Source organism: Paramormyrops kingsleyae, chromosome 18 (genome assembly GCF_048594095.1).
Source record: "Paramormyrops kingsleyae isolate MSU_618 chromosome 18, PKINGS_0.4, whole genome shotgun sequence".
NCBI classification, from domain to species: Eukaryota; Metazoa; Chordata; class Actinopteri; order Osteoglossiformes; family Mormyridae; genus Paramormyrops; species Paramormyrops kingsleyae.
In genome coordinates this window covers 20,243,468-20,271,374 of record NC_132814.1, presented here as the reverse complement: position 1 = coordinate 20,271,374, position 27,907 = coordinate 20,243,468, and positions in this window count along the sequence as shown.

The following is a 27,907-nucleotide window of genomic DNA, read 5'->3' as shown; positions in this document are numbered from 1 at the left end:
AAAAATATGTGATTGCATTCAAAAAACTTAAAATGCTAAAACTCTTGCAGTTTGTTTAGTTACTTATGCTTAAGGTTGCGGCTGGGTAAGGGTTAAGGTTGTCACTGTTGGGATTAGAGTTTTGCAAGTTGTGTGAGTGATACAATCTGCAGGCGTAATAAGGGCTTCCAAATGGGTAACCATAGCCCAAGGATGCGCCAGATGAAGTTGGGAGGGCAGAACTGAATGGATGGTCCACAGAAAAGGGATGAATAAAAAAGACATGAATGTGCGTATGTGTGCGTGCATTCATGGGTACGTGTGTGTTTGTTTGAATGATTGCGTTGGTCTGCGTAGTAACTAAACACAGGACACTTCAGGAACTGCTTCAATTCCAAGTTTTGTTAATACTGCATGTTTTTATCACAGAAATGTATTGTTAAAGAATAACATTGGCAATAATGATAAAACTGGCCGGTAAGTAATGCTAAATTCAGAAAACAAAATTTGTTGTGTGACACCGCTTCATCTGATTGTCTGCAACCCCAGTCTTAGGGTTAATTTTCCGCCATTGTCTCGTTTAAAAGATTATTGGAAACAATTGATACTATGTATGTACTCTATTTACTATGCACATAGTGTGAAACAAAGAGGTCTGATTGTGTCAGAAAATACAGACATACATCAGAAGTCCGGAAGAAATAAATCCTTTGCTTTGTTATCCAGTAAACCGAATTATACACTACTGGTCAAAATTGTGAAAACACATACCATTATTGCCATTACTCTTTAAAAATAACTACATAAATATTAGAGGTAATGTTTATAAACAATCAAAGAATGTTTACAAATATCATACACTAGAATTTTAAATAAGTAACTGGAGTAACTGGAATAAAGTTCTGCAATCTCTAAAAATTGGAAGTGTTTCCACAATTTTGGCCACTATGGTGTAGGTATTGGTATAGACATAAACAATTAGACAATATCAGTACAGTATTCGTTCCTTATCAGCTTAATTTACTTGTAAAAGTGAACACAAGCAAATCATTAATTGAGAAAACCAATACTAAAATGAGTTTAGCTTGAGAATAAACATTGAATGAATTTAATAATTATCTTAAATGTAGCAGTTTTAAATTTGATCTCAGAATTGATGGCAGTTCTTTACCACGTTTGTTCATGCTTATGCTTGTTTTGCCATTGAACACAGCAAAACTTTTGTTTAACAAAGATGTATGAGAGGGATATTTTTTTAATAAAATAACAGTCTTACATGGGAACTCCTGCTGTTGTACAGTTCCATGTGAATAATTATGTTACAGTGAACTTTGCAATGAACAGATGTAGAAACTAGTGTTCGACCTGAAACAAAACCGATGAGAGACAGAGCAGGAGAGGGCGACTCGAATTGCGGTTTCAGTCAGGCAAAGCAAAAAAGTCTGCAGCTTGTGGCTTCGGTGACACCACAAATCTGTGACAGAATCAGTTATTGCTGCAGACAAACTAAGATTATTTGAATAGGTTTTCAGCTATAGTTGAAAACCTGTAATTTGGGACACTATGTTGCAGATGCGAGACCAGGAGAGTAGTATTTTTGTCGTCCTTTTCAATATTAACCGTTATTCTGTTTGCTGACGAGTGTATTGACAAAGACCTGTATGCCCAGTTCATCATCAGACCGCTTAGGAATTTATAAAGCGACGGAATTATTTATAAGCGTGTTTACTTTATATTTACAAAATATTATGTGAAAGAAGGTTTTCCAAATCGCCGGATTTGATATATCTTCCCATGTTTAGGATGGTTATGCTGGTCTTTAAGGGTGAAAGCTTGCGAATATCATTGTCTCTGATTCCCACGACACTAAAATAAATATAAAATATGTCTGCCAAAGAAAATCGAAAAAATATATTAGCTAACAAATGCTGTCGCCGCCACCTTACAAAGCAGTGCAGTTTTTAATAAAACATAGTAGGGTTACGTCTCTTTGTTTGGATTATTACATATTCGTAAGCACTCTTATATCAGCCAAAAGGCCGGCTTTTAAAATGAGAGTAGACTTCACATATTATGGCAGGGAACAACGTCAGTCATTGAAATAATCCAAATGAAAATTGCATTTTTTCCTTAAATAAGTATATATAGTAGGCTACACAAACCCGACAACTGGAAACAAAAAAAGTACAATTAAAAAGGAACTAATCATGGAAATAGGACCAGGTAAGTCTATTTGAAGTGTTTAAAATATTATATCAATACTTTATATTTACCATATTTACACTGTAGCCAGATACGTGTTTTGCCTGGTTAGGTCTTAACCTGTGGCGGCACAGCTGGAAGACAGAATGAAAAATTCTGGATAAATAGGTTTGATTCAGATGCAGACTGAGTAAACATCATCAAATACATTTCACTCTGTCCTTTATTTTATTTATTTTTTTGTTTACTTAAATTATTTTTTTGCGATGTAGGAATAAGTTTGTTCTATTTCAAATTGCGACATTAATTACAAAAAAAAGGTAAATATAATAAGAGAAAAGCCTATATCTTCTTGTAATATTCTAAGTGGCAAAACACGAGTAGCCTACTACTGAAGTTATATACATATAGCGTATAGCGTATATTTTCTACGATAACGCAAGTTAAACGTCGGGGAAATGGCCTGAGCTTACAGACCTGTCGCGTCGGAAGTCCAAGTTCAAGTTAAAAGAGGCGGTCACTACATCTGTCCAGACAGCTCAACAAAAGTGAGAGCCATTAATTAGAACGTTTTAGCCCATAGCTTGTTGTTTCATTCCATCCCTCTTTCTTGTCTAAATCAAAACATTTATTGCGAAGGTTATTAACTATTTCAATGTAACATACCGAGATATTTAAGAATTATTATTCATACATTTCTCACTTTTTAGTCAGAGGAAGATTGGACGATCTAGCGGCTGCATTGCGTCGCTGATGAGGTAACTATACTTATAGGTTGAGCACTTACTTCTTAAGGTTTTAAAAAGATGGAACCGTGGTTGTGTGACACATTATGCTTGGCATTGACGAATGACAAATTGGCTACCTGCCATGGAAATATACACACATTCCATGCGATACATATCAGTCGTCTGAACTGTTAACTGACCATAGACTATTGGAAACATATATTAATGATTTGTAGATGAATTATACAAAAACGAGAGTCATACCGATAGAAAACAAAGAATTCTGTCAATTACGTTTCATTTTAAGAAACCAAATAATCGCATGAATACGCACGTGCGGAGATAAGCTTCGTTATTGCATATTGTGTAATGTAACGGATTTGAACTATCAAGTACAACCTATGATCTATCTATCTATCTATCTATCTATCTATCTATCTATCTATCATCATGTATCTTTTTGGAAGTGTATTCGTCTATTCGGGTGTGAATGTGCGACAGTATATATAATAAGTAATATTAATTTACTTATAACATAAGTATATTAACATAGTATAACATGTCTTATTAATTTATTGATTTATTAAATGGTTGTCTGGTGATCTTAAAGGCTGGTTACCTCGGTGAGTACATGATACCTCCGGATAAAATAAGTTTTTTTTAGTAGTAAAACAGCATCCAGTGTCCTGTTTCGGCAATACACCCTTTTCACCTTTAATAATGGGTTGTTTAATTTGCTACAAAGAATCGAAGTTACAAAGTTGCGTGCCACAATTGAACACTGCCTTTGTGAAGCATTTGTGCAGTTTAAGAGGGTGCAACTAATTCAAAAATATTACGCTTTTTCAGAGCTGATCGCCTTCCCCATCTAAAAAAGAAGAACGTAAAATGAGAGAACATTAAAAGTTTTTTTTTACAGTGTATTATGCAGGAAGAATTTTCGGGCCCATATTTTAAGTGGTGGACAACGAGGCAATATATGGCCCGATATTAAATTTGTGCACGTCATTTGTACCTCGCTTATTCTGAATACTTTATCAGGGATTTCATATAGTTGTCATTAATTAAAAATATAAATGTACTTGATGATGTTTTGATGGAAAACAGAAGAAAAATATATGGAAAAACAACGACAGTGAGTGCAGCGCTGGGCCGGCGGTGATGCAGTTTGTGAAAAAAAGAACTTGGTGGCAAAAACATATTTTGATTTTATTTTACAGAAAAATCACATTTATAAATATTAGATAGAATGCACTGTTTCATTTTTTCGGTGAATACTACAATTAAGTTAAAGCACAAATTAATTTAGTTATCAGGACCTGAATGGAAAACACTACGTCGTGTTATGCCTTCGTGGGGAAACTGTTCGGTTATTGTACTGCGGCAAATCGGCGTAATATTCGGTTTATGCCTCACTTGCGGGGGGATATGATGAGCTGAATAATTTCATGGTGGCTTCTTTTGCACCGTAAAGCAGAAAAGGTTTATTAGCATGTTTGCCGAATAGAAACTGCGGTTCCTTATAAGGTTCATATCATATATAATGTTGTCACTTTATCTCCCTAAACATATTTTTGGTGTTTTTTCCCTTTTGCGCATTTTCACAAAAGGATAAAACATAATGCCGTCAAAGGCACTGAAACGCCAAGAGGGAAAGAATTCTGCTTTATAACCTCGACGCTCATCCTGCCTGGAGACAGCTCTCACTAGAGGACAAAGGACTCTGGAATTTAATTTAATTTAATTACATAACATAGATATTCGGTCTTGGGTATGAGCATTAATAACAAGACCTCCAAGAGTGCAGAGAGAACATGCAGCAAAAACCCATTGTTAAGTCACGCCTCTCAAATAGCAGTATCAGTATGTTTGAGTGGCGTATTCTTGCTTCACTCATTTTGGAGTAATACAATTTGATCACCACTGTTTAGGTGCTTCTTCTTCTTCTTATCATCATCATCATCATCATCATCACCACCACCATCATCATATTATTATTATTATTAGTAGTAGTAGTAGCATAGTAGTAGTAGTAGTAGTAGCATAGTAGTAGTAGTAGTAGTAGTAGTAGCAGCAGCAGTAGTAGTAGTAATAGAAGAACAAGAAGTATTAGCTGCGCGCTTTTTTACGTACGAGTATTCTCCCATTGGGCAAGATACGCACTTTTGGCAGAGAAACACCAAAATATGGGCGCGTCGCGTGTAAATGATGCTTAAGCGCATAAGCTGCTGACGTAAGCGCACTTAATTGCGTTTTTCGCTAAGCGCAGTGGAGGGTTGTAATAAGGCATGCGCCCCTGCATGGCCAAAACAATATTGAAGTTTTCAGAAAGTCTAACATGTAACAAAACTAAACTTTATATATTGTACATTTAGAAATAAATGTTACAATACATAACGCATGTGAATAATTACTGAGTTACATAGGAACTATAAAGCACAATCGTATAGAAATATATTGGCATCTACAAGTATATTGTCATCATAGGTTAGATTCAAGAGATATCTGCCTTGCCAACACTTAATTAGGCTAAAAGACTGGCCAATTAAAAAAAACTGTTTCAATTAAAATGAGTAAAATAGATTGAGAGGAAGTAGTGTGTCCTCAGGAGCGTAAACTGCAGTGGATGTCGGCCTGCTTGCTCCCCTGTGAGAGCAGGACAGAGAAGACCAAGAATATTCCACTCTCATCCTGATGTACTTCAGCTGACAGACACTGAAAGCATCGCATATGTTTCTGGGTGATGCTACAATGCTAATCTGTCTATGCCGACTCCATTTTGAACCAACACAATTTATCCCATATTTTTCAACACACCATTTCATAAATACCCTATAGATCAGGAGTCCCCAACGGAATTATTTGACCAGGACAATTACCTAACTGGTAACCATTCTATGCTTAATAGTGTATATGTGTGGTTTTTTAGTCGCAGTGACTCGCAAGTGGGTTGGAATAATACATTGCCGTCTACACCGTAGCATATAAACTTGTTTGGACTATGCGGCTGATTGCATTACCATTTTGTCAGCAGATAAAACAAACAGAAGAAATATGAAACCCAGGCCTATATGGATTGCTTTTTGAACACCAAATGGGTCATTCACACAAACTCATTACGTAACATATCAAATTTTTTCTAGTTTTTAAAATCATATTGATGACAAACTCATATTATGTTATTTTCAAAAATGTTGATTTTGCTTGTTGTAGTGAATAGGTATCATTATATTATATTATATTTTTTTGTAATAAACAAAACTAGGACCTATTTCATGTAATACAGGATATAACTATTAATAATACTACTACTGTTACTTAAAATAATTCATTACTGTGTGCTTGCTTCTCTTAGATATTTATTATAATTAATTATTATTTACAATTATGGATGGTAAAGTCAGGTTAAGAGTAAACTTATTGGGTGGAGACATAGAGGTAGTACAGAGGACATGGTCATGTTTGAGTGTGCTGATGTCGCAGAAAGACAGAATGTGCATGATCTCATCACATGTAAGGGTTACTGTTCTCACACAAACAAAGATCTTGTGTATGACAATCTCACATTTAACAGTTCTCTGCCACACACAGAGAGTTTGTGTACGGCAACAGCATCCATAAAAGTTAGTGCTCATTCACAAAGAGAGGTCAGATGTGACATCATCATGTTTAATAGTCAGTGCCCTGACAAAAACAGAGTGCGGCTGTTTATGACATCACCACATGCACAAAGCCACAGGGAGAGACAGGCAGCGAATGGGTGTCTGGGGCATCACCTCTGTCTGTGACATCACTGGCTCTGCAGTGAAGTCAGCTGCTGTGTTCATCAATAATCTTATTTTAGCAATGACCAAAAACTGCTTTGAAAAAAAACCCCTCAGTGTAAAAATATTCAACCACGTTTTAACGTCTTTTACAGTACAGAGTGGATTTCAGCCTGGAGCATATTTCAGGCAGCACAGGGCAGAAGACCACCCCCGATGGGATGCCAGTTCATGCCGGGCTCCCACACTTATTATGGGCAAAGTCGAGATCCCTATGTAGCCAACCGTATATGTTTCTGGACTGCAGGAGGACTGTAGGAACATTCAAAACAAGGAGAACATTCACAAATGGAGAACAAATGGCTGAGATTTGAGCCCTCAGATCTGGAGGAGCCTACAGTAAAAATATGAATTTGTGAATAAAGTGAAAGAACACTGTAGTGAACCATTTGCTTGTGCTTCAGGACTTCATTGTTAACCCCAATCATCACTACCTACTTCAAAAAAATTGAAGGCACAGACGAAGCAGGCTTTCTGTCCTTATTATTCACCATCATGGCCACAGCACAAGCAGGATGTGAAAGTACAGATATAACAGATAACTGTTACCCAGTGTTGGGTTTTGCTTGGTTTTGTCCATCAGCCATATTCTTCCATTAGGCACATATATCAAAAAATGTGCGTAGAAGTTACACACTTTTGAGTTACACCTAGGTCCAATCCCAGTGTCTAGACTCACAGACTCACGGACCTTGTGGCTATTTCCAACTAAGTCTTTGAGTGCTTAGGGCTGTCCTACTGTCACAGCATCAAGTGCACAATGGCTCACTCACAGACACTTTGAACCCTTTATGCACAATTTCCGTAAGTCTGCATTTATGCAAACTTTGCCTGAAGGAATTATCCACATGAAACACGGGGATACGAGGGGATTCCCGGAAGCATAAATGGTAAATAAACCATTTCCATTAGTTTTTGTTTAGTGATGTTGTTTTGACAAAAAAACAGTATACCTGTATTTGTTTATTTGACAATTACCTCTCCGCTCTGTAAGGTAAGAGCCCAGAGCATATTAACCTCAAATTAAACAGTTGGTCAGAGGTGGAAATTTCAGGTCCAGAAAGTACAAATCCAGATCAAGATTTGGTTTCAACCAACCAGTTGAGTACTCTCTGACTGTGACCCTTTCTGCTCAACTGGTTGGTTGAAAGTAAATCATGGTCTGGATTTTTACTTTCTGGACCTGAAATTGCCACCTCTACAGTTGGTCCTTAAATAAAAAGTCTCAAACTCATAACAGTAAGGAACATGAGATGATGTTATCAAGGTTACACTGCAATGTGCTGTCCCGTTCCTATTTATACCATTTTGAACCCTTGCAACCTCCTGCACTCAGTCACTTACCAGGTGATGTCAGTTAAGTCTGTGAGGGGTCAGGGCTTTCGCCTTGGTGGACACTGGCCCCTATGCTCCCATCTGCAGGGGTCAAACCACCACGCATAACCCAAAGAAGAGGGGGCAGCTATGCAAAAATTCTAATTGGTTCCTCAAGCAAGGAAACGTGGCCAATGATTTTGGAAACAAGGAAAACAAAGAATATCTGCTTTTTCCACGTAAGTCTTTTTATTGGAAAATGAAAGCATGTTGGAGAAGCCTTCTGCACTTATATTTAATCATTCACAGGAATTGCTTTTTAAAAGACAATGCTAAAATGAAATACAGTGTTTGTTGTTTGTGCAAAGATTGATATTATTTGAATGTTTTACGTATATTAAAATTATGGATCAGTTAGTTATCCCATGCAATTAAGTCAATGAAGCGTTTAGCTGAGCATTTTGACTTAGGCATATTCTCCCATTTACTTAAGTGTGGGTTTCTTCATTTTGTGTGAAGAAGCACCAAAATATGGGCGCGTCACACGTAAATCACCCTTAAGTGCATTTTACCACCTGCTTCTTGCTGGCAGATTTTCAATTCTTTGAAACGGAAGCGACGAGTGGCACATAAGACGAGTCGTGGGTGGGGTCTTCGTGGAGGCGGAGCAAGCGGCGAGTAAAGGGCGAGTTGAGAAGACGAGGGCTGTGGGCAGAGTTGAGCCTAAACATGAACTAACTAAGGCATCAGTATGGAGTTGATTCCCCCTTTGCAGCTATAACAGCTGCTACTCTTCTGTGAAGGCTTTCCACAAGATTCTGGAGTGTGTCTGTGGGAATTTTTGCCCATTCATCCAGAAGAGCATTTGTGAGGTCAGGCACTGATGTTGGACGTGAAGGTTCTGCTCGTAATCTCCATTCTAGTTCATCCCAAAGGTGTTTGATGGGGTTGAGGTCAAGACTCTGTACGGGCCAGTTCTTCCACATGAAACTCACCCAACAATGTCTTTATGGACCTTGCTTTGTGCACTCCGGCCCAGTCATGTTGGAACAGAAAAGGGCCTTCCCCAAACTGTTCCCACAAAGTTGAAAGCAAAGAATAGTCCAAAATGTCTTGGTATGCTGAAGCATTAACAGCTCCCTGCATTGGAACTAAGGGGTCTAGCCCAACCCCATACTTTTATCCCTCCTCCATCAAACTTTACAGTTGGAACAAAGCAGTGAGGCAGCTAACATTCTCCTGGCATCCACCAAACAAGAGACTCGTCCATCAGACTGCCAGACAGAGAAGCGTGATTCATCACTCCACAGAACACGTTTCCACTGCTCCAGAGTCCAGTGTTGGTGTGCTTTACACCACTGCATTTTTGTGCTGCAGTTAATGGCAGAGGAAGTTTGGAACTCTGCAGTTATTGAGTCAACAGAGCTTTGGAAACTTTTACCCCGCTCCGTTACTTTACGTGATCTGCCACTTTGTGGCTGAGTGTCTCTTGCTCCTAAACGCTTCCATTTTGCAATAATACCATTTGCAGCTGACCATGGAATATCTTACAGGGAAGAAATTGTACAAACTGCATCCTATGACAGCACCACACTTGAATTCACCAAGCTCTTCAGAATGACACATTCTCTCATGGATTTTTGTAAATCTAACTGCATGGGTCGACGCTTGATTTTATATACCTGTGGCAATCAGTCTGAATGAAACATCAGACTGCAATGCTTGGGCGGTGTGTCCCAATGCGTTTGTCCATATAGTGTATATACAAATTATATTACCATTATGCAGGATTCACATGACATCTGCCTTGTCAACATACCTGGCATTGCTGGCCATTCTGCCTAATGTGTTTTCCCTGTTCCCTGTTCCCTGTGCAGTGCTGTGGGCTGAATGTGTGGCTAAGTCTGTAAACCCAGGGGTTGTGGGTTTGAGGCTGGCAAATCCCTGCCTTGTCTGTTTTGGATTCTGTTTGACTTTTATCCTCAGTGTTTATAGTTTTCCTTTTCTGGCTTTCCCAGTTTATTTTCTGTCTTATTTCTGCCATCCATGGTCCACCCTCCTCATGTTACGTTCTGGTTTTTTGTACTTGCATTTTGTATTAGTCTTGTATTTCTGATGTCTGATTAGTGTTTCCTAGTTGGTTAACCTTCCTAGTCCTGTAATCTCTCCCTGTTCATTAGTTTCACTTGCATTCCATGTTCTGTTTGATTGGTTGTTATGTTAATACTTCTCTCCTGCATCCTCATTAGCTCAGTCTGGTTTGTATATTTAAATTCTTGCCTTGTTTCATTTCCCTGCAGTTGGTCATTGTGTTAGATTGTATTAGAATGTGTTTGGTATATGTGATTGTGTGAAGTTTGTCTGTGTTTGGTATATGTGATTGTGTGAGGTTTCTCTATGTTTGGCATATGCGATTGTGTGAAGTTTCTCTATGTTTGGTATATACCATTGTGTGAAGTTTCTCTGTGTTTGGTATATGCGATTGTATGAAGTTTCTCTGTGTTTGGTATATGCGATTGTATGAAGTTTCTCTGTGTTTGGTATATGCGATTGTATGAAGTTTCTCTGTGTTTGATATATGCGATTGTATGAAGTTTCTCTGTCTTTGGCATAGCTTATTGTGTGAAGTTTCTCTGTGTTTGGTATATGCGATTGTATGAAGTTTCTCTGTGTTTGGTATATGCGATTGTATGAAGTTTCTCTGTGTTTGATATATGCGATTGTATGAAGTTTCTCTGTCTTTGGCATAGCTTATTGTGTGAAGTTTCTCTGTGTTTGGTATATGCGATTGTGTGAAGTTTCTCTGTGTTTGGTATATGCGATTGTGTGAAGTTTCTCTGTGTTTGGTATATGTGATTGTGTGAAGTTTCTCTGTGTTTGGTATATGCGATTGTATGAAGTTTCTCTGTGTTTGATATATGCGATTGTATGAAGTTTCTCTGTCTTTGGCATAGCTTATTGTGTGAAGTTTCTCTGTGTTTGGTATATGCGATTGTGTGAAGTTTCTCTGTGTTTGGTATATGCGATTGTGTGAAGTTTCTCTGTGTTTGGTATATGTGATTGTGTGAAGTTTCTCTGTGTTTGGTATATGCGATTGTATGAAGTTTCTCTGTGTTTGATATATGCGATTGTATGAAGTTTCTCTGTCTTTGGCATTGCTTATTGTGTGAAGTTTCTCTGTGTTTGGTATATGCGATTGTGTGAAGTTTCTCTGTGTTTGGTATATGCGATTGTGTGAAGTTTCTCTGTGTTTGGTATATGCGATTGTGTGAAGTTTCTCTGTGTTTGGTATATGTGATTGTGTGAAGTTTCTCTGTGTGTTCTAAGCTCTGTTTGCTTTTTGAGTCCTGCTCCCTGTTTGCCCAGTTCCTTTGTTTGTGTTACCTAGTGGTTTCTTTAGTTTATTCCTGTTTTTCCCTATTTGACCCCTCTCTTTTTATTTTGTGCTTTCCCTATTGTATAGTTACCTAATAATCCCCTGTTGTCTCGTGAGTCGCTAGCGGATTTTCACTTTTTCCCGCCTGTGCCATGCCCCGAGTCTGCAACATATGCAATTGGTTGCATTATTTTATCAGCAATGCATTATAAAGACTAATACTAACATTAACATCATATCTATTAGTTAGACATATTATCTTAATTACAAAGTTGCACTGAATGAAGGGGGGGGGGAAGCCAAAGCATATGGATTCGTTCGGAAAATGAAAATGTATCATTCTCACGATCCTATTACTGTACCATATAATTTTCTCCTACTTTTTAAACTTAGTTTGATGACCGACTCATTATATTATTGTCTGAAATGTCGATTTTTGTCTCTTGTAATCGTTTTGCAGAGTAAAATAATTGACAGTGCAAAAACTATTTAAGAAGTGAATGTACATCTTACTATAGAAATTGATTGTCTATCTTAGGTTACTTGTAGTGAAGCTGAAAGATCTAAAAACATTTAATCTTGTTTTGTGTTATTTGATCTTACAGTTTTTATCAAATGCATTTGAAGGAAATTTCTGAAATGAGACAAATGATGACAGTTGTACAAAACAATTTGGCATATATGTACTAAAACATTTGGAAATTTGTGTGAAGCGATGGGAAATGATGTTGTGTTGTGCAGAAGTGAGATTATGGTGTGGGGATTATACTTGCTGTTTTGCAAATGTTAATTGTCATTTGAGAAATGTTCCGATTGAGAAAAACTGTAATTCAACACTAATTCACTGGTGGAATTATTTGCTTTTGAGATATAAATTACAGATTTTCTGTTGTTTTGAGAAATGTTCTCATAGTCTTGAGAATGTTAAGTATGATTCAGGAAATGTGCCAAAGAATTCAAGAAAAACTCTAAGTTCAGGTAATGTCAATTGCTCCACACAGAATTCAAACACTGAATTTCACAATATCATTTTGTTTTTTCTCAATATCATTCTCATTTGCCCATGAGAATGACCAAGTATTAGAAGAGTGACATGCTACCATCATACCTTCATTTTCAAAATAAAAGGGTTTCTGCAGTTGTTCACAGTGTTAATGAAATAGTCCATGATCCACGATTTGCTTGTTACCAGAATCATTAAGGGCTTAACCCTGTTTTTTTGCTTGATGAATTAACTAGGCAATACTTCTTACATGGCCACACCTTCTTTATAGGGTAGGTGGGGTGAATGTGCCCATGCTGATAAGGGGAGAATATGCTAAACTGCGTAACTTTTTAAGCGCTTTTGCTGAACCCTTTAAGTGCCTTTTTGACCTGCATGATGGAATCGACTCCTTAATGAACAAAACTTAAGTAGTTCTTTGTTGCTCTTCTCCACCGTCCATGTGACAAAATATATGTGATGAAATATATGTTATATTATCATCATGTCAGATATATGGAAAAAGCAGTGTTGGAGTTTCACATTGGGGCCAAATTAGGCACAGCAGTGGGGGGTGTGATGTATATTATGACATTGCAATGGACATACATGCAATTCTCACATCAATAAATCAATCAATCAATTAATCAATCAATCAATTAATCAATCAGTCAATCAATCAATCTTGATATCAGTGGCTGTTCTAGACCATTTCAACTGGGGGGCCAGACTGGGGCCTGTTGTTCTGTTAGGGGGGGCAGATGCATTTGACGTGTCCTCCAAGAATTGTTTACAGTAGATTGCCAGCACTGAGAAACAAAACATAATTTTGATAACCGATAAGTTATTTATGCAATGCGTTGCAGTCACATTTTACAGTCACATGTTACTCACTCTGATTACTTGTTCAGACTGTCTTTGCTTCCACAAGCTTGATCATTTTTTCTGTTATCAACTTTTTATCGACCAAAGTGACTCGACCACCCAGCGCACCCCAGTTAAGAGTCCGTCAAGAAAATGTGCGTACGTTTGTGTTTTGCGCACAAAACTTTAGTTCACATATATAAGTTTAAATAACCATAATAGAAATAATAACAATACATTTATTTCAGACCCAAGTACCATACAAATTTAGGAGGGTGACGGGGGGGGGGGGGGGGGGGGGGGGGGGAGCACTGGCACACCTGATGCGTGTTGCCCATCTTTAGTCCATGTATTTAAGTGATTGTTTGTCATTGCCGGTCTTGTCATTGACGTCGCTCCTCTTGTCAGCCTGTGTCCTTCCTCATTGTGGTTTTCATCCCTCATGGTCCTGTTTCTTTCCAGTCCCTATTGGTTTCATTTTATTTCAATAAAATCTTTTTGATTAATCAAAGATACCTGCCCTCGACAGCTTCCCCCAGCCTCCCAGAAATTCCCGGCAGCCTATTCCTCTGCTCCGGCTTCCATGCCTCCCTGCGCACGGCAGACCAGATGGTCTTGGTACCTCAGGCCCCTGGGACCAAAGAGGTTACCAACACCACAGGGATCAGCCCCCTGGTGGAAGTGCGAGGAATAGTCGAGCACAACACTGCTTAGCCTGCCACCTCTTCGGCACCTGATGCCAGTCAGCACGCCACTTCTCCAGAGCCCGCAGTGGTCCCGTCACATACAGCTTCTCCACACCCCACTGCTCCCCACAGCTCGCCATAGATTTGCCCACTGGCTACCACAGCTTACCATAGATTTGCCCACTGGCTACCACAGCTTACCATAGATTTGCCCACTGGCTACCACAGCTTACCATAGATTTGCCTGTCCTCGCCTTGCCGGTCTCCTTGCAGCCTCCGGGGTCGCCTCCTCATCCCCTGCAGGGTGTCACCAGTTCAATGCCTGACTCTCCAGTCACTGCCAGTCCAACGCCCCACTTCCTGGTCACTGCCAGACAGGATTTTAGTGATCCGGAGGACTTGGAGTGGGACTCCCTGAACCTTATCCTGCGCCCTATTCCCTGGGCGTCTGCCTCAGCTTGAGGCCTCTGCTGACCGGTCCTAGGTCTTGAGGCAGCCTCCCAGGCGCCAGTTTACCCTACGTTGCTGGCCTGGGCGACTCTCCTGCTGAGACTCCTGCTCCTTCCCTGCTGTCCCTTCAGCACCCTCTGGTCCCACTGGCTCTCTAAGGCCCTCAGGTCTGTGGTCCGGACAGGCTCTGCCTTGGAGGTGAATGAGCGCAGGAAGATCCGATTCCCAGGGTCGTCGCCCAGCTTCCCAGTGTCTGGAAGACACCGTGGATGCCCACCATTTCATTCATCAAGCCTCAGTCCCTGTTCCAGTGCACTGTCCTGCTTTTGTTTTCACCCCATCTGTGTCCCCAGTGGTTCTATCTTCTGTTCCCACTCCTGTCTTAGTTGCCCCTCTACTTGTCTGCCCTGTCGTGGGATAGTTTGTTCTGTTTGTCTTTACCTCAGTTTCTTCTGCTCCCAGGTCCCCATTGATATCTAGTGTTTGTCCCTAGCACCTGGTCAAGTCCCGTGCCTGGTCTGTGTCGTCTGTGCGGTTTTGTTTGTTGGTCTCTCCTGCTGCCCTATTGGCCCCTGGCTCAATCCCTGCCTGTTCCATCCCCCTTGTCATACCATTTGTCCGGTCCTCTGACCTTTTGTGGTGTTTGTGCTGTGTGCCTTGTCGGTCCTGCCATGCCCTGTCCTGTTCAGTGTGTCCTGTCTATTCCCCGCCCTGTTGTTCAGTCCCCGTGGTCCCCTCCCCTGTTCGTCCTCTATGCCTGGATGGCACACTTCGGGGGGGTCTGCTTGACCCTCCTGTCTCCTCCTTGACGTGGCCCTAATGGGCCACACCTGATGCTTGTTGCCCCTTGTTCATCCATGTATGTAAATAACTGTTTGTCTCATTGTCACTAGTCTAGTATGTTGACATCGCTACTCTCGTCAGCCTTTGTCCTCCTTCATTGTAGTCCTTTTGTTTTGATTCCTCTCAGTCCTGTTTCTTTTCAGTCCCTTTTTGTTTCATTTTATTTCAATAAAACCCCATTCTGGTTCATTAGAAATGCCTGCCCTTGAGTCCTTCGTTCCTCATATTGTGACACATACAAGAAATAACAATAAGCAATTGTTATTAAATATGATTAAATATATTTGAATTAAATATAGAATCAATTTTTAAAAATGCCTAATAATATTAATTAATGATGCATTAGTCCATCCACCCATTTTTCAAACCACTTATGGAGCCTGTCCTGGAAGCTATGGGCAAGGTGGGGAACAAGGCAGGATGGGGGCAGCCCATCACAGGACACACTCACGGGCAATTTAGTAACTCTGATTAGCCTCAGCATGTCTTTGGACTGTGGAGTATCTGGATGAAACCCCATGATGACATTGGGAGAACATGCAAACTCTGCACACAAGTAACCCAGGCACAGATTCGAACCCGGGTCCCAGAGGCATAAGGCAACAGTGCTAACCACTGCACCACCATGCCACCCCTGATGTATTAGTCATGTTACCAAAATAAAATATATTTATCTCATTTGTTTAAGCCTACTCCACACATGTGTGCATGGTGCAAGTTATCACATGCAAAAATGTTAATTCAGTTGACAGAACGGTTCCTTCAGTTGTGAAGTATGAGGGAAATAGATCAAAATTTTTTAGATTTCATTAGACGATAAAATTAGAAGTTGCTTGTCACCAACCACAAAAGCATGTTTCTTTACTCACTGCAATGGTTGCTGTCTGGGATGACATCCCAGCAGATTTTTGTAGATGGAAGATTTGTTCCTTGTATTGCAAGGGAGAATGAAGGAGATGTGATGTAGATGAAAATATGGGGAGTGACAGGACAACCAATGATGTAGAATTGGCCTGCTTCTTCCCAAAGATAAGGAACGTGCTACTCTATCTATCTATCTTTATTTTGGGGGGGGGGGGTCTTCTTATAATGGAGGGCGTGTCCCTCCCATCCCTCCTATTTCCAAGGCCCCTGTATGCAAATGCCACATAAAAATAAAAGCTAATAAAAATCATTCAAAATTGGCGAGAGAACACAAAATTAAGCCCAAAATAAAATATTCCATTATTTTATATATGAATGTAATCAAAACATAATATGGCTTTCTTGTAAAAATTAAAAATGCTGACAGAAATAGGAAAAGGAAGTAACACATTTCAAATGAAGAGTTAAAACAACTTGTGAAGGAGGAGCCAAAACATAATTTTAATCATTACTGCAATGTTGTGCAGCATAGCACAGCGTCATTCAAGGAAAAATACTTTTGTGACTGTGTGACGTGCTCTTTCACCATGGTACACAAAGTCACAATTAAATTATTTATTCTATAGGTGACACTTCAAATGTTGCATTCATTATGAATAACAGTGGCATGCACAGACTTTTCAGGCAGGTGCTCGAACAGGGGGGCATAGCCGACGGGTACTTTTTGCCGCTGTAAATGTTTTTGATCACGGGGGGAGGGGTGGGACTGAACATGCAGTTTATGTTAACATGCTGTGAAAGTTACAGTATATTTAAATATTAGAGCGTACTGTTACAGATGCACCTACACCATGTATAAGAATTTATGTGAAATCAATTCCATTCTAATTCTACTTCGTTATATTCAAATTCGGATTGCGATTCTGCACTGTGTTTTCGACCAATTTCATGAATTGAATTTGAATTTCAAAGTCATTCTCAATTCATATCTGAACGATGTATAACCTTCTGTATAGACCTATTGGAATTGCATACAGGTGTTAAAACAACGACTCAATTTTGCGATTATTTATAGCCTATATTAGAGTCCTACATTGCAACATGGATCTATTATTATTATGATTATTGCCGTTATTGTTATTATTGTCATCATCATCATCAGGTTGTCCAAAATGCAGCGTCTATGCGTTTTTGTGATCTGTTTTCGGCTATCTCTGTGTCAGGACAGCACGCAAAAGTTCAAATAAATAAACACGCAGAAATTAACGAGTGAGTCGGAGCACTCGTAAATTTAAGAGCAAGATTACGAACTACTTATTTACAAAGGGATTTGAGAAACACTGGCTAATTAATGATTCATTTTAAGTGCTAGATAACGAACTAATTGGCATTACGAAGCTTTCGGGAAACCCACCACAGGTAAGGCAGTTCCGCTGGGGAGTCCCGCTGTATGTGTGCAAAAGTGTGTAAGAAAATGCGGGACGAATCGTGCCCATTATTGATTCAAAACGGCACAAAGAGATCAGCGTTTCACCATCTACCCATGCTTTCAGTGTCCGTCAATTGAAGTACATCTAGACAAGGGCGGAATATTCTTGGTCGTCTGTCTCTGCACCCTTCTCCGTCTGTCACATTCTGGCGGGAACGCAAGTACGTGCATTGCGGCTTAGGATCGCGTGGACATATGTACTACTTCCTTTGAGCCGGTTTTTTTTTCTTTCTCAATTTAATGAAAACACTTTCTTTCGCTCCTCCCCGGCTTTTCGAGGTATAAAACGGTGAAGACCAAATTATAAGGTGCTGAAATGGTCAATGGGAATGGTATTCAACTGTTATATGCGAACTGTTCTGTATTACCTCATGGTAACTAGACGAGGATAGGTGTCTTAAAAAAGAAAGAAAAACATTAACGGTGACATTTTATACATTTTGTTAAGTAAAATAACGCACTGTTATTTACATTATACTATGACAATACAACAAAAAAAATACATTTTCAAACCTTTCTGAACGTAAGTAAATAATATTTCAAATAAAATATTATTCAGGGGCATGGTATTTTATTATTTCTGCAGTCCTAAATCCCCCAGAACCGAGACGCGCGGTATTTATACATTTTGTGGACAACAAAAATATAGAGAAAAATTACCTGTTTGCTGCAAAAATCTGTCAATAATTTAGCCTAGACTAAACGCCGTACATACAATATGCTACTGAAAACGGATCTATATAAATGAGGAGGAAAAGTGAATGAGACTTCAGTCTCAGTCCTTAAGGCATCGCGAAACATGCAGTTCACTGTCTATATACACTGTCTATATACATTGCACCTCTGTTTACTTGAATTATTTGCACTATGTCATTGTTGTTGAGTATTTTTTGTACTATTTTTACTCTTTTATGTATCCCCATCCTTTGTTATCCAATATTTATTGCTCAACTGTTCTTGTTCAAGCTGTTTGATGCTCCGTAGAATCGCAGTTTGGTTTCTTTAAACGTATATCAGCTTCCTTATATCTTATTCAACAACGTCAGTTCATTTTGTCTAATTTCAATGAGCTCACTCAACCCCCTTAATAAATAGATATAGGAACGTTGAGTTACGAAAGATTTAGAAGACGTGTATATTATTGATCTTAACCAGTAGGCCCATGTGCTCTTCATTTTTTAAAATAAATTTGGTCGCGGTTGTGATGTTTGATTTTTAAAATATGAATAATGACGATTGTAGGCATATGGCAAAAGTCTTGTTTTATAGAAGTTCGAAATGCGTTCAGCCATGTATATAAGTCCACAGGTGTAAAATAATAGTAAAAAGCTAAAAGCATTTTGTATTTTCTTGCGCCCTCGTGTCAAAATGTATTCATAAATAAGAATTAGTTTTTTAAATTCCATCAACGACCGCACAATTTTTTCCATTTATCATGTAAAACATACTAATGCGCACCGATATGCAATGAGAAATACATAACGAATTTATAACAAATGCATACCATTTTTCTAAAATGACGTTAAATCGTGAGGAAAGTTTAAATGAGATTCAGTTCCTGCAGCGGTAAGCGGAAAGGGAATCCGTCTTTAAATGCATTTCAGCTGTCTGCGAAGAAATCGTACACGTAGATATGTTTCAGATACAATATAGCCTTCTTTTGCCTTCAAAAATATAAACAAAAAATGAACTGATTTTAGAAGACCATCTTTTTGGTACACTAAATAATCACGATATTACCTCTCTATCCCACATTAAATAAACTACTTTACAGCATGAATATTACTTTAGAGTGATGAATTAATTACTTTAGTAATATTTATGTAATTCATATATTTATGTGTGATATATCACTATAGCCTAAAAGAATATGCTTCAATAATTTTGCCAAAATGTCACCTTTTTAAGTTTTTCAAGCTTTATTTGGTATGTCTATATGTAAGATATAGCTTGCATCTGCCATCTTATGCTACTGTAAGACCTATTATGGACAACAATTTGTATTTTTTTCAAGCTGGTCTCAAGCTGCCGTGCTGGGTCTCTTCGCCGCCTCCAGCAGCCGAACAACCGGCACTGAGAGGAGCCGGCGCTTTATCGTGGAGGTGAGACGGAATCACGCAGCGAAGCTAAGTGACTCTTATTTGACAACAGGCAACAACTTGGACTGGAATGCGGGTCCAAGGCACATGGACCACGATAGGTGGTGGTTACTCATTTTTACTGCTACTTGTTTACAGATGCTGGTCATAATCACAACATCTGTCACGCACAACTGAGCGCAAGAAAGCGATCAGAAGATGGATATTCGCATACTCTTAATCCAGCACTAAACGCTTCTGCTTTTTAACTAAAATAATGAGCAATAAGGTATAGAGGCAGTGTAATTAGATTACACCATGAATTTATCTTACATGCCGAGGAACAACAATCTGTGCTCGTAAACATGGTAACCAGATTAGACCAGATTTTGAGTACAAGTTCACCTTGTATTTATCCCAGACATCTGAAAAGTGCACTTTAGAAAATAACTCTTAATCGTCTTTGCATTTATATTTTTGGGAAACTCCCACTGACTTTAATTTTAACCCAGTGAATGATACATAACCATGGAAAACTGAAAATGCAAACCCAATGACAACCAACACATCGCAGGAAATTACCTGCCGGGAACGTGTAGTGTTTGTTGTCCAATTTTGTTGTATCGGTCTATGTTAGTATACTTTCGGGGAACATAGGCCTAATCGCTCACGCGCGTTATCTTCCCCGTGCCACACTTTACCTCCACATGTCGTTTACAAAATACTTATTTTAATAGTATATATAAACGATCACGCGGTTCAGGGGGTCTCCAAACTGCAGACCATGGTGTCTGCAGCTTCGAGTGTCAGACGATCGACTGCCTGAGGCTCTAGGCCAGGCTTCATAGGCCGAATTCCCAGCATACCTTCGTAGATACATTACTTACTTGTGATTTGTTTGGGAAAGATATATTTTACATTTTAACCGTAAAAGTCTATTTAGGTTTTCACGGACAGAGCCCGCATTAAATAGACGCTTAAAGTGTGATCGGCATTGTGTGCCAAAACCACTCCTGGACTCTGATTTGAATCGCCTTTATAAAAATAATAATTCTTAGTAGAAAAGACGAGGTTTTACATTCCACTTTTAATTTTTGACATGTCAGTGTTTATAAAATATACACACTGCATTTGCAGCGATTTCTAAAATGTATATAAACCCATCCATCGTGACTCTTATCCTGTTTGTGGTCACGGGAAGTAAATATTACAAAAATATTTTGTTAGCTCTAGTTCTCCGTGATAGTGTGCCTGCTCTGGGCAATGTAGCTCTGCGGTAATTTAAAAGTAATAAAAATCAAGACACCAATCCCTCCTCGACTATTTGTGAAACTGGTGTTTAAATCGTGCGCCAGAATGAACTCAGACGTTTAACATAAGCCGATTTTAGCTCACCTCGAATATTTATACACCTTATTTGGTGAAAAACAAAAAGCAACAACAATTGCAATGGTAATAATAGTAGTAGTATAAGTAATACTAATACTAATAATAGTGCTGGTGGGGTATGTTATGTTACATATAGTATGTTAGTATTACTAACTGTATACATTTTGTAGAATTTATTGACTAGTTATAATTATCCGTCGATTCTCTCACACACTTAAGCGCGTTTTTTATTTTATTATTATTATTATTATTATTATTATTATTATTATTATTTAATTATTCAAGCGTATTCTCCATCCGTTGAAATGCAGGGTTTAGGTGCATTTAAGTTCGATACGCGCTATGAGCGGAGAAATGCCGAAATATGGGCGTGTCGCGTGTCGCGTGGACCCCAATATATGCGCGAGGGCCGAGTCATGCAACTTTACCCGGCCAAAAGCAATACTGCAGTTTTCAGGAAGCCAAACATGTAACAAAACGAAACTTTCTAACACGTATGCCTATCACACATTTGGAAACCCGTTACAACCAAAAAGAATATGAATAATTCATAAAATGATATAATTATATAGAAATATATACGTATACACAAAATATATTGCCATAAGGTAGGATTCAAGTTAATCAGTTGTGAAGTAAAACAGCAGACAATACAAAACAATCGAAGAAATGAACGTACATCTTATTATGCAAATTGATTGTCTATTGTGGGTTACTTGCAGTAAAGCTGAAATATTTAAAAATATTTTATCTACTTTTTTGTGTTACTTAACCCAAAATCAGAAGGCGCAGCCGTGCAATAGATATACCCATAGGCCACGCGCATATGATGGTGTTTCGCAGTTAAGTTGATTCGGGTCTATTGTCTCGTGCACTTAAGCGAAAAAGCGCGGATGAGAGGCTGGGGTGTCCACGTCCCAGCGCATGTGCCGATGAAGAGACTCGAAGAAGGTTTATACATTATGAATATTTTAAAAAGAGATTTTTATCTATGCCAAAACGACGCATGCTGCGATAACCGTGTCCGTGTGCATCTACAAACATAACGGAAACGTACGTTTATAAAGAAGCTTCGACCCAAAATACCTAGCAGACATAAAGCTGTTTTTCACCATACTTGCCTTTAGTTCCTTGACGTATTTTATTGCTTTAATTTGGGTGTTTAATATGTTTAATAACCTATTTTTGTTTGGATAAAAGTTGTTTTGCTTACTCACCCCTTTAATAAAAGTAGAATACACATAAGCCAAGTACAATTTTAAATTGAAACTTCTTTATTAACACATTCATTGAGTTACTGGGTGATTGAAATCAACAATTTAACAGTTCGATGTGCGTAGGACTTTATGGAGAGCCGCACAAAATTATGCAACTGTGAATCAAATTTCCACGCAGAAATACATACGTGAGCGCTATGGGCGCTTAATTAATTTCGCTTTTATATGGATAATTAACTGGGACGACTGTAAAATAATTTGCATGGGTAACGCATTAAACGCTTCAGCGGCACTTACGTGTTTGCCGACGCCAGTGATTTATACGCCGCTTGTATCCCAAACACACCAGTTTTGGGTTTTTTTGTATTTTGAGATGTCATCGTGAGACTTTGAGCTTCGGCCTTTTAAAATCGCACGGGTCTCCGAAAACACACCACGCTGTAAATGAGCTGGGAAAATAGCAAACAATTCGGGAGCCGCCTTTCTGTTATCATCCCCCACACACACATAAAGTCAATAAAGTTACTGTAAAGGAAGTACTTTTAGCTGAATGTTGCCAGAAGACTGTGGTTAACTGTGCATAAAACTCATCCTTATATTAGCCGGCATAAGTATTCTGATATATTGCCTCACAGACTATATATAGTCAGGCTTGAATTCACTGTGCACTTTTTAAAATTAATTGGATTAACTAAGGTGATTCAGATTCTTCACTTCATTGAATATGAGTGACAAAAATTTCAAACGTAACTGCAAACTTTAATCTGCCTATGATAACCGTTTTCTTCACCCTTTGCTGACACACATATCCACCCATCGAGAATGAAAAATTAACTTAATTTCCCGGAATTTGTGATGAATACAGTTATGAATGTATAGTAGGGCTATAAATTATGGCATAATGAATCTTTCTTATCAACATATTGTGTTCAGTTATCATTTTCAAATTATTAGTGAAACTGTATTCACAAATTCTGGGTTGGTAATTTTCTCTGAAGTGACTTGTGATTTTCTTTTATATTGGCGTACTGGTTATACAGGCTAAGCACGTTCCTGGTGGTAATTCCTGCAAGGAACATGGAGAAACGGATTCTGAGTTCTGTACCACTCCTGTGTCCCAGATTTACCTCTAATCACAGATTGCAGAGAAAATTCCAGCTTCACACTTTCTGAGCCCCTCAGCTGAGCTGAGGACATGTTTTGTAACATGCAAACCTGCAACATGGGCTTCTGATCCATATCTAACTGTTATCAAGGTGCAGTGACTGCAGGGTCTTTGGAGGTGTCCGTGTTTCCCTAAGGTGGCTGCTGTTCACTGAGAGAGGGAAAGGTTCTCAAAGTGCAGGAGCACGGTGAGGGAGAGAGAGAATGTGATAACAATTACGTGAGAATACTGGTGCAAAGAATGAAATACAGCTGCCTGAACAAGGGCCTCTGCAGGGAGATTTGCTTTTGATGTTTAATGATTACAAATGGAGATATAAATGCGTGGATGCACACATTTCAAAGCTATAAAAATGTATCACGACATTATTTTTGCAGAAAGAAATAGCGAGCTATTAATAAACAGTAATGGGGATGCAGTTTTATTTTAAACTTATTGGGGTTATCGATAGTGAGATATTGTGTTTGCACCTGGAGTAATACACCAGAGTAATACGTTGCAGTAACACTCCAGAGTGATACACTGGAGTAATACCATGCAGTGTTGCTGGACGCGAGTCTGGTCTTGGTCCCGAGACCACTTTTTGAGACCATTTTTTCACCTACACAGTCTTGTCTCGAAATTGAAAGTATTTTTTACTCAATCTTGAATCAGTGTTGGACTACAGAGTCTATAGTTCAGACTCGTAATTTTACAGCTAGATGCAAGACCATTTTTTTTGCAGCAATGAAAAAACTTCTAATTTCTCCTATTCCTCTCAAAATATTGATACACAATAATAAAACAGAATTACTATTATTATTATTATTCTATCTATCTATCTATCTATCTATCTATCTATCTATCTATATCTATCTATCTATCTATCTATCTATTTGTTTTTTTGTTTGTTTAGTTATTTATTTTTGAGAATACAGTGATAGAGTGCACTGCTGCTTTCCCTTCCGAACAGACAAGATGCCGCTATTCGATTTGGCTCTGTTAATCGTGAAAGTGATTTTCTCACATGCAAGTGCACTTTGTTACATAACAAACTCTAAACTGCACAGTCCAGTGGATATTATTCTAACTGGAATGACTGTGGTTCCCAGTTAGGTTTCACGTTGTTAGTTCTCCCCAGAAGTTTATGTGAGTTATGCAGGTATTATGGTAACTTATGTTCTTATGCTGTCTGTCTTCAGGCATAATCAGCTGTACAGCAAATCATTTCTCTTTCCTTGTTTTTCATCCTAACTGGTTTAAAACATTACAGAGTTTATTAAACTGAAGGGGGGGGGGCACTGCTCTGTTTTGTATAGAGTTGCCACCTGTCCCATATATTACAGGATCCTCAATATTGGAAAATAGGCCTAAAACACTGTGTTCTTTTCTGAAGCAATACAGACACGATTAGTCCCATATTATCCCAAGGCCCCCTGCACTTTAAGGACAGCGTGTGTGTATGCTTCAGCACCCTGGGACGCCAATTACACAATATGCCAGTTACATTGTTTTGCACTTCAAATAAACAGCCAAAATAACCAATAAAAACTGGAATTCTTACCTACATCTCTCACCATGAAGAGTCGCTCACATAAACATTTGATCGGGTTGGCAGTGGTATAATGTTTGGTATTTGTGATTAAATAGGCTTATTAATGTTTGAGATTTAAGGACTGTCATGTGCAAATAATAAAATTTAACTTTTAATTATTAGCAGGGGTGATGATGGTAGTAAATAAGTATAATTAAAATCTTGGTCTTGAAAATGGACCTTGACCCAGAAAATTGACTTCGACTCGGTCTCAGTCTTGACTCAGTCTCGAACCCCCAAAGTCTCAGTCTTGACTCTCAGTCTTTGAATCTGGTGGTGTTGTCCCCATCACTAACACCATGGAGTTCCAGAGAAGCCCTCTTAAAACTTCTTTGAGCTATGTGCTTGTATACATAACTATTAAACTGCACTTCAGATTGGATACTGGGTCTAATGATACTACACCCAAAACCAAGGACTGCAAAGAGCCGAAAGTGTATTCATGTTTTAAAGCTTTAAAACCACTCATTTAATAAGTAAGAGTAAAACTCACAAGATACTTTGACTATGAAATTATTTATGGGGTAAAAGCAGTCGCATGTTATAACCTCATTTCAGCTTATTGGACGATACACTAAAATATCACATCATGTCACTAGACTGAGCTGCAGAGTAAATTGCCGCAAACTCACAGGGATGTTCTCTTCTAATGGTCAAGAGCCGCATCTTTTAATCCCCCCAAGCAGGGACAACGTGTTGCAGCACTGGGGGGGGGGGGGGGGGTTAGCATTTTTAACTTAAGGTGCCATATGTGATGCTGGCCCATTTTTAAACCCAAAAATCAATGGCCCTAAAATCCCCCCCCCCCCCCCCCCCCCCACAACACGGAGCCCCGAGTTGATTTTTTTCCTTTAATCGGCTGCCTCGTTAGAACATCTGAGCTAAACTATGCCCAAGCCGCCGTTCACTTCCCATCACATTGCAGCTTCAGCTAATTAGCCCCTGTATGGTCCTAATCAGAGGCGCTGATGTCACCCCCGTTCCCAGCAGCCTCAGTGACTCCATGGAAACACATCAGATAATTCCTGATTGGTGACATTTCTTCGCTGTTGTTGAGCTCTGTCACGGACTCAAAGTGCTCTGGCAGAAAGCTTAAGAGCCACATTTTTCTGGAAAAATGCATGATGGGAAATTCCTGCCAAAACTACTCTCACTTGTGTATACCAGCGAGGAGCATTTCTCCCTGCTTGGTTTCGGACAAATTTGTTCTCCATATATCCAGGGACGGGTTTGTTTGTTTCTGGGGCCGACTGAAAAATCCACGCCCCCCAGATGTTACAAATACTACATAAATAGCTAGCGAGTTGAGTTGAAAGATCATAGCTAGCTAGCTGGTTAGCAGAAAATGCTGCTTCAGCATCCCCTAAATAAGAAACACATTTATTTAATTAGAAGCAGAATCAGAAAGATTTTTATTAGCTAAATATTTTAAACATTCATGGGATGTGTCCTGGTGGGGGTGCCTCAGCATAACATATAACATGCAAGACAATTTCAAGTCAGTTTACAAGTATATTCACTTACTTTTCACACTAGACTGTTTACCTGGTCAGAAGCAGCATGGGATGGAATAAAGGGTGAAATAATGAAATAAATTGTGAGTATAAGGAATATTTAGTGTTGTGAGTGTTTGTGGCCACTAGGGGCCCCCAAACCTCAGGGGCCCCATGCAAATGTATGTTTTCATTGGCAGTAAACACCACCATTATGCATATCATCAGTACTTTGCACTGGTTGCCCCCTGTCAGCTTATGTAATCAGTTTGTTTTTATATGCAGCTGGGGGTTTAGATGTCACAGTAGCCTCACACCGCCACTGCAGTGGGTTTGAGATTCAGTCTGCATCTTCTGTGTGCGGTTCTCATTCTTCCCATTCAGCGCAATTTAAATTAGAGCTAATCTTAAACATTAATACCATATTCCCAATTAACCTATGATTCCCAGCTACCTGGAAAAGGGATTGCAGTCTAGATTATTGTAAAATATCAAGTCCAGATTTCAAACATCGTGCCAGGAAAGCATTGATGTAGAGAGACAGGAATTAAGACCATAGTCCTGGACAGTCAGAAAAGAAGAAGCTGTTTTCTCATTGGCTGAGCATGTATGATCTCAGCTGCCCTCATTCGCAAAGCCATCCATCCATCAGCTCGTCATGGTGGCCCAGGTCCTACTCAGTGGCATCACCTGCCCTGCTGTGCGGAGAGGCGTCCCTTTAATCCATCACATATGCAAGGTCACCAGCAGCAGACAGGACGGCTCTTCCAAGGCTGCAATAAAAGGGGGCTCCAGTATCAGACCGAGGCCCTTTCATACAGTGAAGCCTTCCTGACATCCAAGCTATTTAACAGCCAAGCTCTTTGTAACAGGATATCACTGCCAGTTTGAGGACAAAATGGATGCATTAATTGTTGCGATCAATTAAAAATATTTAACTAGTTAAAATAACACAATTAGCATAGCTGTGTTTTGTTTACTTCCTGTATGGGGGTTGACCTCTGACACGGATGCCACAAAAGTCATCCTGGCTAGAGACAATAGAGCTTGGCAAGCGACGTCATCGTGCAGTGTATTATGGGGCTGAACTGCCATGTTGTATTGCCAGAAACCAAAATATAGCAGAAGACTCGTCTTGGTGCTAATCATTGTGCTGTGCGCTGCTTGTAAGCCTGTTTAAAATTTGTCAGAAAGAAAAGGGATTGTACAACCAGAAGCAAAGAAATGCTATACTGAAAAATCTAAATTATGGGAAGCTTGGATCCTTGTGAAATCGCAAAAGAGGAATGGATTTGTGACCCCAAAGCCTTACCTCCCCTCACGTTCCCCGGCGTTTTTATTCATCTTGTGCGTGGCGTGAATGCCTAAAACACTGCGCAATTTTGTAATTT